Genomic DNA, 13048 nt, shown 5'->3' on the forward strand with positions numbered 1-13048 from the left:
ATATGCTTTTCTCCCTCTAAAATTTTAATGCTTCTGCCGCCACTGTCGATCTCATTCGTAAACCAAAACTTGGCCACTTGAGTACACATGTACTCCTGATGGATAGTTTTGGGCCTCCAAATTTTGACCTGACCCAGGGCCTCCAAAAAATGTAAATCCGGACGCACATTTTTGGGGCCCTGGGTCCACGCCCATGGTAAATTAGGCAGGGCCGTAGCAAGCGGGGCGGCCGGGGATGCCATGGCCGCCCACTTTTTGAGAAATTTATTATGTTTTTCTTTATATCTTTATTTCAAATTGGGCATATATTTGTATTTTGGCCGCCCCACATTTGTAATGGCCGCCCCACATTTTTCAACCTTGCTACGGCCCTGAAATTAGAACCTGCACAGCACACAGCTCTAAACTGTTTAAAAACATACAATAAAGAAATATTCCAATTCATACCTACTTGGGCTATTTATTAAGCTACTCAAGCCTATGATGTTTTAGCTATGACCATTTAAAGTTTCACTATGGACAATCAAACAGTTAATTTTTTGTTGCCTAATGCTGTTCATCAGGTTGGCAGGTTGGCAAATCATCATGAGTCATGACCGTCCAGAAGAAGAATACCGGATGAGCACTCTTATCTGAAGACTGCATCCTGGAACTGCATCATCATTTTAGCCAGAATAAAGTTCAGTGGTACGTAAGGTCCGAGTCAGGTCCCAGGTTCAAATCCAGCCAGATAGTCACTAACAGATAATCTGTGCATTTGTTGTGCATTTTCCTTTCATTGAATTCATAACAATCTAACATGGTTCAAAGATTTTTTTATGTTAGCCATTGCAATTTGGCCTTGTATTGGACAAAGTTCTGAGCATTATCACACCACATACGGCAGCTATGTGACATACAGCTTTTCCTCACTTCACCTGTCCATTGTCAGTATTGGGACTTTGCCTTAAGTCACAAATACCTGGCCTATTGTTGGTTTTTATGTATAGGTGATGGGAAGGTGTGATTCCCCTATGTGACAGAACCTGATTCAGACATGCTCATGCTTGCATAGCGAGCACATGGACAATATGGGCTGTTGTTATGAGGTCATTAATAATAAATAGAAATGAGGACATCAGTTAGTTGGTCAATTGGTTTATCATAGGAATTCAAGTTGAGAAGTTAGTTGTTCAGTTGAGGAATTATTTGTGTGCATGTGATTATTGAGGTGTTTGCTGCTTGTGCAAAAGGTAAGTTCCAAGTTTTGTATCGGTATTAAAGTATATTTTCTCTAAAACTTGAAAATGTTAAAAAAACCACTAATCCGCAGTGGTATGACAGGTGCTAGCTCACAGCAGAGACGAATTTGACAGTTTACAGCAGTTTGTGCACAAGGTCACTCGCAATACACACTTTACTATTGCCGCTTGTGATATCATTCAATAGCTCATATTGGTGCAACCCTAGACTGTGAGGGGGGGGTATACCACCCCTCCATATGGTTTTTCATTTTCATCATAAAAAATTGCATGTGTTTACACCCAAATAACCGATCAAATAAAAGATCAATCCTTTGTGCCCATTTTATTGATACAATTTCTCAGGCAATTTTTACCCCAGCACCTTACCCTGGGGTAGGGCCAACCATCAAAATGACCATGGAGGGCAGTGAAGCCACCATAGGTTTCTAATTATCATTTTGCTCTCCTCAAATTATTCAAACAGATATTGACTTTTTACATGGTAGTTTGGTTGAAATAGTCATTTCCTTTCGGAGATTAAAAAAGTAGTATCATTATTGAATTTAGACTATCTACTGAAGATAGCTTTTTAAAATTCATACATGTATCTCAACTTCATATCTGTGTTCACTGTTCAGAGCTACTTCTCAGCAGTGGCATAGCCAGCACTTTTTCAGAGGGTAGGTAAAGGGAGGGGGGGGGGAGCCAACTTTTAAGGGGGGCAAAAAGTACAATAAAAATTCCCTTTAAAAGGGAAAGCCAGCTTCAATGTAGAAGAAGTCTTGTAATTAGCTTGGCTGGAAGGCATTTTTAGGATCACGCTTTTGTACAAAAAGGGCTAAAAAAACATATCAAACATATCAGGGCAGCCAGCATCCCACAGGGAGGGGCAAGAGGGGGGGCAAGACTTCTCACAGTGGGAGAAGCTGCCCCTTATGGCTACGCCACTGCTTCTCAGTGTTGAATATCTCACTTAGTGGCTAAATTTCCAATGGTGGAGGGGGAGGGGCCGGGGGGGCACATCAAAACTTTTTGGTGGGTATGCTCCCGGAATTTTGAGGTGGTGGGTCTTTGGGAGCTGACGGCGTACTGGTAAAAGGGGGTCTTTCGGAGCTGCGAACCGGGCTGTGAACAAGTAAAATGGGGTCTTTTGGAGCTGCGAAAAGTCAAAATCAAGGGTCTTTCTTGGCTTGTTGGTTGAAAATCGCCTGGAAAAAAACCAAGAAATATGAGGAATGAGCAATTTTTGGGTCATTTAGAGCTGAAATTATCAAAATCAAGGGTCTTTCGGAGCTTTATTTTGGTCAAATATAGGGGTCTTTCGACTGCGAAACCCAAAAGGGGGGTCTTTCGGGGAGCATACCCATATGGTCATTTGTGTTGAGTGCCCTCCGGAGGGTCAAATTCAAAACTCGTTCAAATAACTGTTCTAACAAAATTACTCTCGCAGAGCAAATGCGCACAAACATTTTCAATTTTATGGGGCAAAATGATGATAATTTTGGTCTAAAGCAAAAACACATCACAAATTTTGGTAAATTTTGTCCAGGTATATTTTTTTGTATGCCACTGACCTTACTTCTTATACCACCCAGCTGATATATTAGCCTGAATATTATGTTTTCAACTTTTTCTTTCTCTTTCCCTTTACAACAACTATCAATATTATTTTCAATTGGTGTGAGGAATTCAAGAAAACCGCAATCTATTATTATTTTTGAACTAGCAAATTAACTACAACTTGTAAGCTTAAAGAATATAGCATGTAGACATGTTATATCAATATTATTGAAACCTATCACATTGATAGGATTATTTCAATTTCCCTTTGATCATGGTCAATCATCATTATTAAGAAATTGACATTATCGATAACAATCCGCAAGACCTTTGGTATGGAACTTAATAATAAGCCCAAGTATATTGTTAATCTATATATTAATGCATGGTTAATGGCTGGCCTTTTGAAGTTGGCGTCGTATTAGACCTATGTGAAATTCAAATTATTTTGATTCTATGAATGTCCAGTAGGGAACAAAAAATTGTTGTTCTCCATTGTGTGACCTAAATTTTGAAAACTGTACAAAAACTGTTAAAAGAATACCAACCCTAATCAGTGGGCAAGGGGGCAGCTTCCCCCTGTGAGTGAAGTCTTGCCTCTTGCCCTCGCTCTGTGGGATGCTATAGCCATGCGCGTATTTTGGGGGGCTTTGGGGGCGCGAGCCCCCGGGGTAAAAGTAGGGGGCGGCCAAAACAAAGGGGCAGTGGAATTGAAGAAGAAGGGGCGGCAAAACAAAGGGGCGGCAAAAAGAATTAGTAAAGAAAAATGGGCGGAAATAATTTGAAAACATATACAAAATTGTGAAAAATCCTATAATCCTTTTTCACCTTTTCGAGCTGTTGAGGAAGGGGAGGCAAAATTGAATTTTCTTCAGCCCTCCAAGGTAGGAGCGGCCATGGTACGCCACTGATAGCCGCTCTGATATGTAAGATTTTCATTCCTTTTTTGTACTTTTTTTTTTTTTGGACCATTTTCGTCAACTTTTCCCCCATTGAAAATTACCGGGCACCCCTTTACCCCACCGAAAAAGTTCTGGCTACGCCACTGACCCTAATATTCTTTATACAGTTCTTTTGCTTTCATGTATTTTATTTTGACACAAAATTATACTTTGTAGAAACATGAATAATGTGAAGAAACCAAGGGGGGAAATTAAAACATGGTGCAAACTTGCAAATAGTAATAACATTCCATGGCCAAAGAGGTTAGTAACCCTCCTGTGTCTTTCCAAGAAATTGCATTATTTTGAACACAATTATACCGGTATTAATAGTCATGTCTTTACATGTTCACAATAAAAAGATCAATTACCAACAATATCTCATCTCTTGTATTAAACCTCAAAAATGCCGACAAAAGTGCTCCCTATATAGGCTACACCTTTATTAATTTTTTTGTTTTTTTAATCAATACTTGACATGTTCTACATGGGAACAACCCATAAGCCGAAAGGGTCATTAATCCAAAACTGGTTAAAGGCACACATAAAAATAACAGATGTAAAAATTAGAGTATAAACTGACCAGTATCAGTAGGTACCAGTTGTAGTCCTACTATTTCATGGCATATTGGATGGCCTAGAGGCAATGCCGCCAAGAGCCATTACGGGCCCGGGGGTAAAATGAACGTCAGGGCACCTTTTTAACGGGCCCCTGAGATCTCTTTTCTTTGGTTTTATGGGCCCATTAAGGTATGTTTTCTTTATTTGTACGGCCCCATAGAACCCCGGGCCCAGGGGTAATGCACCCCCTTACCCCCCTTGTCGGCGGCACTGCCTCGAGGAAAGTTAGCCCATATTTGCCAGACTTTCTTGCCTTCAAGGTTAAATAAACCTACTCAAGTTGCCGTCTGGCCATGGTCAGGCATGCAGTCGGATCTTTCCCAGGGAAAGATGACATTCCAATCTTTCCCTTTAAAGTTGGTATTTAGGGCATTAGATTATAAGGATTATGGTTAAGTGTAGGGTTAGCATTTTAGGGTTATCTGTTAGGGATAGGGTTAGGGTCAGACTTAGGATTGGAGTCAGGGTTATTTAGGGCATAGGGTAAAGTATAATGATTAGGGTTTAAAATACTGTTATTGGGTTTTCAGGCTAATGACCCTTCAGATTGACCTGTAACTGTTCTACCAATCATCATCATATGCCATGCAGCCTCACTATTTCATTCTACTACCCTTTACTTGTTGTTATGGTAACTTTATAGCAAAGATGATGCAACTTGTTTCAGTTTAAAAAAATTAAAAATGGCAGTGTTGATCAATTATGAAGCTCCGTTCAATTGTGTGTAACTACAAGTGTCCGTACAGACAGATCTCGTGAAATCCTCCAACATTGACTAAAATGTAAGCTTTCATCCTTGGAGGTGAGAGGAGAGAAAAAGAATTAAGCTGAATTTATACTTGATCGCTTTTGCAAAAAAGAAGTCTCAGCTTTCTAGCGATTTCGCTTGACACATGAATGCATCAACCAATCATTTCCTATCAACTGGATCTATTATTTTGCTAATTAATCTACATTTCTCGATTATTAAAAGGGCATTTTGTGATCCACAGCCTCATCCCCCCACTTTTCTCAAAAAAAGTTGAGATTTTTATATCACTGGAAACCTATGGCTACATAATGTTTATGTACAAAATATTTCTTGCAGATTAATTCGTTTAGCAAAGATATCGTGAAATTTGAATTTCGTTGTGGGGCACCAGAATGAAATTACAACGCATTGTCTATGGAGCAGTGTAATACACATAATCATGCATAACTCGCAAACGCAAAATCGGAATCAACTGAAATTTTGGGAATAGGCTTTTTTCATGGATATGTACTGAAAAATGTCATAAAAAGAGGATGCTAGGATCACGAAATACTCCTTTAACTTGCGGTACTGAAGTAATTCAAAACAATAGTATTGACAGCAATGGATGTTCTAAAAATGTATTTTGTGGCATTTAGAATATTTTAATTTCGAGAAAGTACAAATTTAACAAAGTTCTCACAACTTACATTGTGGAGGTTGGTGGCCTGCGACCAGCATCCACTGGTCTTCAATGCCGACTGATGTTTTAATTGTTGTCTGCAATCGCTATCGACATGATAAATATAAATGCAAAAGCGATGAGCGATGTATCGCTGATTTCCAAAAGCGATGCATCGCAATCACTCAGATCGAGTATAAATTCAGCTTTATGCATAAAGGTTATGGGCAATTTGGGGCAAAAAATGGGTGTGTTTTGGTGGATGTTGACATTGAGGATTCTTGTAATTGTGTATGACTTTGTATTCACTCTATTAATACTTTGAATTTGTGGAAAGAAAGCAAAAAGCAATTATGTGTGGCTATTGGGCATAATTTTCTTTCATCAGAAAGTGTTACCCTTTTAAAGTTCTTTAAAGCAGTCATGGGTGTCACCGCAACCGTTGGTGCCACCTTTACTTGTGTTCATTTTCTTGTTTGAACTCTCAGTCATTCACCTGTAAGCATGGGTTGATTCATAAACTGATAATTATTATAAACTTATATTATCAGCATTATTAGATGTAGATATGAAATTACCCATAATGGCATTCTTTTATTGTTAATCGTCATATTGATTGACCAATCGTATTATCTTGATATCAGTATGTCTAAGATATAATTCCACTAAGTTCTGTAAATTGATAAACATATCGAAAGTTAAAGTGCAGTTGAACAAGTTAAAGTTAGGAAAGTCCCATGACATGGCACTAAAATTTGTTTGGCTTATAATTGGCATAATGCGTGTCTGGCACGTGCTTATGTGAATTTATGCAGCCATAACGAAAACCAAATAATATTCGCCAATTAAGCTGAACAAACTTTAATTAGGGAAGAGACATTAACTAGGTTGTATATGGTACATGGGCGTGGTGGCGCAGCAGTAAAGGCTTCAACAAATCACACGGTAGATGGAGGTCATGGGTTTTTAATACCTGAAACGCCAATATATTTTGCACTTGGGCAACACACTTTACCTCACTTGCCTCACCCCACCAGATGTATAAATGGGAAGCTGCTAGGGGACACATACAATAAAAGTCAGTAGCGTGGCATGAGTCATCCTATGGGAGGGGGCACCACCTGTGATATGGGCTCAAGCCATTTTTTGGCAATTTTCCTTTGGGATTTTCTAAATTTTTAATTTGAATGGGGGAACATGCTGGTGGTGTAGCATGAGTCATCCTATTGGACGGCACTGCCCATGATGGGGGAGGCACTGGGCTTGATCATTGATGGGGGAGGCACCAGGCTTGATTGGGGGACACAAGCTGTATTGCTGCAAATTTTTCTGTTGGATTTTCTAAATTTTCAAATCGATTGGGGCATGTACCCCCATGCCCCTATGATGCTACGCCACTGATCTAAGTAAGTGCTGAGAGGTGCTGTGGATGTACCCTTGTTGAAATGAAATGATTCTGACGTATCTCAGTGGCAACTGGAATAAAACATTGTTGTAAGTGTTACCTTATGGTGAAGTGAATCACAAACATTTACTTATATTATTTTTATTCTTAATCTTACAGTTACTAGGCTTAGATTTCACAACATGACTGTTAAACCTAAAATTAAGCAAATCCAAGAAAACCACTTGTTTTTCTTGCTTGAACTTAAGTCATTCACCTGTTAGCAATAAACAGGTTGATCAATTATATAGATGTATATTATCACCATATCATAGATGTAGAAATGAAATGACCAATTATGGCATTAATTCTTTGTATTTGGTCATTGTCATATTGATTGACCAATCTTGAAATTTAGAGGAGGGTCATTTCTCAAAATTAGTGCAATTCCAGATAGTTTTCCTGTGGTGGGTCATTCCACCAAAAGTTATAAATTTGTGAAAATAATAACTTGGGGTTATTGACCTCCCATAGATCACTGATCAGGCAATCTTGATTGTTATTATTGTTGGCACCATCATCATTGATAATTCTTTTTATTGTTATTGAACATACATGTTATTGTTGATGTTATTATCATATTTTCATAGCAAAATGAGCAACAAATGTGTAAGGCCAGTAAAAAGTTTGTCTGTTCGTCTTAGTAAAATAGGCAATGCGAATTCTTAATTCTTTTTTTGTTGCGTTCTCGTACATGGTTTTACCCGGCAGTTTTTATGTTTTTGGGTATGTATAAAAGTTAACCAAACATTAACTCATGAGTGATGATTTCTGTTTAAGATTGCTCCCTGTTCTTGCTTGAACTTTCAGTCATTCACCTATGCATTAAAAATAAAAGGTTGATCAATAATGTAAACCTATTATTATCAGCATTATCAGATATAGAAATGAAATTATCTATAATTGCATTTGTATTTTGGTCATTGTCATATTGATTGCCCAATCTTGTTATTGTGATACCAGTATGTGGAGGGTCATTCCACCAAATTTGGTGAAAGCTAAAAATGCATGAAAATAACCACTTAGGGTTATTGCCCTGTTATAGATCAGTTGGCTGATGTAGGAAACAAGAATGCAACTGAAAATAATGGCAGTGTTGCTGATTTCAGTCTGATCAGTTTGATCTGTAAAATCACCAGAATCATAATAATTTTTCATATCTTGATGCACTGATGAAGATTAATCATAGATTACTTAGTGTTTATTAAGGACCAGTGGCGGCACCAGGAATTTTTTTCAGGGGGGGCATTGGGGCAGAGTGAATTTCTGGGGGCAAAATCGACAAATTTTGCATAAAATTGCCGCATAAAAAAGCGGAAATTTACATAATTTTGGGGTTTTGCCTCAAAACTGGGGGCAAGAAAAATATTGGGGGGGCAATTCTTTGAGAGAATAAAAAAAAAAAAAATATTAAAAAAATGATTAAAAAAAAGAGGAACTTGGAATAGGTTGTAATGTACATCTTCCTTTGACCTGGTTTTAGGCCACAATTGTCCAAAATTTGCCGGATTTTAATGCAAATTTTCACGCACTTTGAGCACTTTGCCAATGTCATTTGAGGATACTAAAGCAACTTTAAAGCAAGAATTCTTGAAAATGTTACTGCACAGTGGGGTGGGGGATATAACACCTCGATCCGGAGAGCCAGGGGGTGCCAATCATGTTGCCGGCAAAAGGTAAATCCAGCTCTGTTGTGGAAAATGTTAAAAAACACAGAAACATGCCTGGAAACATGATCTATGCGTCTTTCAGCCAAAAATCAGAACTACATGTAGCAGACAAGTTGTTACTGTTCTGAAAATATTTGCTGCACTGACGCTTATGTTTGAAATTTGAAATATTTGTATCATGTGAAACAGTTATCTTTCATGTTAGATACCATACCTGTTTAATTATGTATTGAAAGCTTATTGAATTTTGGAACTATCATCTAAATATTATTCCTTGTAGATTAAAGAGCGGCAGCATAATCTGTGGGGCCAATGTGCCAATTAAACATTCTAGTATTGATTCTTCTTTTTCTCAAGGTGAATTTATTCACTGCACTGAGAACTTTGTTGAATATAGATTCTGTCTGGCCTCTCATTGTCCTTAAATGATGACGTACTTTAGAGATCTGCCTATTTAGTGTAGGCATCAGTGTTGCCAGATCCCTTACATAGGGCCTGATTGGGCTAGATTGGAACTACCGGATGATTTTTGCCACAAAGGTGCAGACTGTTGGGCAAAAATTCACTTTTCAGTGGTGTCACATGAAAAAGTTAGCATTCTGGTGCTTTTGCATAATTGTTTTTGCCAAATTCAGCACCCCTTAAAAAGCCCTGACTTAACATCACACAAGTTGTTACCCTCAACATGCTCAATAAAGAAAAAATAAACCAACATCTACCTGTTTCATTTTCGCTATATTTCAAAGAATGATTGAATATATAGGTTATTTATTTATTTATTTATTTATTTATTTATTTATTTATTTATTTATTTATTTATTTATTTATTTATTTATTTATTTATTTATTTATTTATTTATTTATTTATTTATTTATTTATATCTATTTATTCATTTATGTATTTGTATATTCATTGCAAGTTTATGGGTTTTTTTTGGGGGGGATGGGGCAAAGTTAATTTCAGGGTGGTCAAAAATCATGACATTTCTGCAAACTTGCTGTCAAAATTGTAAATTCTTGATTTTGTTGGTTTTTAGGGAAAGGGGTAACATGGGAAGAGGATCTCTGACTGTGAGATCATCGACATATATAATCCAATATTTGGATGAAAGAATTCACTTACTTAAAGGAGTATTTCGTGATCCTAGCATCCTCTTTTTGTGATATTTTTCAGTAGATATCCACGAAAAAAGCTGATTCCCAAAATTTCAGTTAATTCCGATTTTGCATTTGCGAGTTATGCATGATTATGTGTATTTTACTGCTTCATAGACAATGTGTGTTGTAATTTCGTTCTGGTATACCAGAACAAAATTCAAATTCCACGATATCTTTGCTATTAAACGAATTAATCTGCAAGAAATGTTTTGTACATAAACATTACGTAGCAAGAGGTTTCCAGTGATATAAAAATCTCAACTTTTTTTGAGGAAAGTGGGGGGATGATGCTGTGGATCACGAAATGCCCTTTTAATTCACCAAAAATTGTGCTTTTCTTTTTGGCAACTTAGTTGCCACCTTGGGTGTATTTTGCTGCACCTTTGGGAATTTGAAAAACTTGAGAACAAAAGGCAAATAATAGGACTGACATTAATAGGAATGTTATCATAGCACCAATATTGTGATCATTAATCAATAATTAGAGCACATGTTGTTTAGTTGAGTCAACATTATTAATGTGATATTCGATAGCCATTTTGTTGTTCAGGTGAGTTGTGGAGGAATAGATTGGCACCTGTGCATGCGAATGGGATCCATAAGTTATGAACAGATAATATCCAGTAAGTAATGATCAGTACAATTTGCTTGATAATGATTTTGTATATATTTATGATGCCTTGACATTGTCATATAGTTCACATTCATATTTTGTTAGATCCAGAAGTAACAATTAACTTTTACAAAATGATAATTTTGACCTCTCTGGATGCATTTTTTTTATTTCAATCAAGAACGGATATTTGATCCCACAATTTGCATTGTGGGACTTGCATATATTTTTGTTTTGACAGGTGTATTTTGTTGGTTCAAGGAAGAGCTTGGGATGGACTGCTTGAGCCACTGTGATATCATATTATGGTCACTGTCATTAGTGACATATTGCAGAGAAAATATTTGGCTTGGATGAAAATAGAAAGTAAACAAAGTTAATGCAGCACGCAATATTATTAAATGAAAAAAAAAACGGGTATACATATGTGCATAATGTGCTACTGTGTCATGCAAAATTGGTCTTCTTTTGAGCAGTCAGGAGAATCAAGATCCTGCCCCCCCCCCCCACTTTTGAAAACTTTCATTTTTAGGACTTTTTGGCAACTTTGCAGCCCAATTCTTTCACTTTTTATCATGACATAAAACAAAAACAATCTGAGATAATAAATATGAGAAAATAAATGCATAAAGTTTCAAATTTTAAAAACTATGCACTTGATCTGCTGAGATAAACCTGTTTGAAACCTTGTCAACATGATTGTTTGATTGGTTCTAAATTTGACGATGAAAGGAATTAATTTTCAGTTGTATTGCATACATCTATTGCCTGCAATATTTTAAAAATAGAAATGGTATTTTAAGAAAAAATCCTCAAAATTAAAAAGTGCAACATCATTTGGAGGATATGAAATTCATCATGAAAGTATGTGCACTGTTAATAGTGTTAATGTGTTTTGTTTTCACATTGATTAACATGATTAAGTTTTGGTTTTAACTTTTAATGTCGGAAAATATTTAAATGCCATTTTTATCAGGGTAATAAATGTCAGATTAAACTCTATGATAAATGACTAATCCAGATTATGAATGATATTACTGGATTATGTTTGATATTATTTTGTTATTAGTCAATCAACTTAGACTAATCAAAGGTGATGAACAAAAGTAGCAATATCTCAAAAGGCTGCCTTGTTAGAGTTCTGTAATGCGTGTTAATTTTTGCAGTATTTTGCGATCCTCTTTTTATGGTATGTTTCGGTATACATCCACAAAAATAATTTATTCCCAAAATTTTAGTTCATTCCGATTTTACATTTATAAGTTATGCATGATCATGTGTATTGCATAGGCGCCATAGGTCATTGTAATTTCATTCTGTTATATAACAGAACATAAATATGAATTTGACAATATTTTTGCCAAGCAAAATCTGCAAGACATTTTTTGCAAGTAAACATTATGTAGCCAGAGGTTTCCGATGGTATCAAAATCTCAACCTTTTGTTTTCAAAGGTGGAGTGATGAGACTGTGGATCACAAAATGCCCCTTTAATAATTATTTATTTTTTTTTGCTTAAAAATATTTGTGTGCACAATAAACTTTGACCATTCACATGTAATTTGAGGAATCATCTTTTATGGTATTTTTAAAAAATTATCAGCCTGAGTATAAATAAAAATAACACAGGGCAGCAACAGTATATATCACTTTTTGCATCTGGACTCGTCAAATCATTATGTGTCAAAGTACTTCAAATATCACAGGTAAGAGGCTTACATATAATACACTGGAGCATTGAAACATTACACATAAGCACAAAAGATCAAGTAAAGGATAGTAAATAATTCAAATTTAATGTTTCTCATGTTCTTTGTGAAGCGTGGTTCAATTGGTAAGTACCCACTTGTCTGACCGCTGGTCCTATCGTCGTATAAATCTCAGGCATCATCAAAATATAGTTGTAAGAGAATTTTTCGTTTCTACTCCCCTCACTTTTTAGACCTCGAGTGGGCTGGTGAACAAAATATTAGGGGTCAGCAATTAACCATTTCAGTCTGCAAGCAATATTTCTGTCTCTGTATGCACCGGTTTAAACATGTCTTACACCAAGCAATTCTGTAAAATTTGTCAGAATTTGTGAAAAGGTTCACTAGTCTTCCTTCCTTCCTTCCTTCCTTCCTTCCTTCCTTCCTTCCTTCCTTCCTTCCTTCTTCCCTTTATAGTTTTATATTCACACCTTGCTATCTACTGAAGATAATTTTATACTCACACCTTGCTATCTACTGAAAATAGTTTTATATTGCATCTTATCTACTAAAGATAATTTTATATTCACACCTTGCTATCTACTGAAGATAATTTATACTCGCATCTTGCTTCCTACTGAAGATAGTTTTATATTAACACCTTGCTATCTACTGAAGATAGTTTTATACTCACACCTTGCTATCTACTAAAGATAGTT

General features: G+C 36.4%; 1 protein-coding gene across 1 annotated transcript in view; it reads left to right on the top strand.

Annotated features, from left to right (window-relative positions):
* The first annotated feature begins 1035 nt into the window (after positions 1-1035).
* LOC140151435 (myosin-I heavy chain-like) overlaps positions 1036-13048 on the top strand; it is a 124244-nt gene continuing 112231 nt past the window's right edge. The window contains exon 1 of the mRNA XM_072173776.1: positions 1036-1232. The gene's annotated coding sequence lies outside the window, so the exon portion shown is untranslated. The remainder of the gene's footprint in view (positions 1233-13048) is intronic.

This window comes from Amphiura filiformis, chromosome 4 (assembly GCF_039555335.1).
Source record: "Amphiura filiformis chromosome 4, Afil_fr2py, whole genome shotgun sequence".
Taxonomy (NCBI): Eukaryota; Metazoa; Echinodermata; class Ophiuroidea; order Amphilepidida; family Amphiuridae; genus Amphiura; species Amphiura filiformis.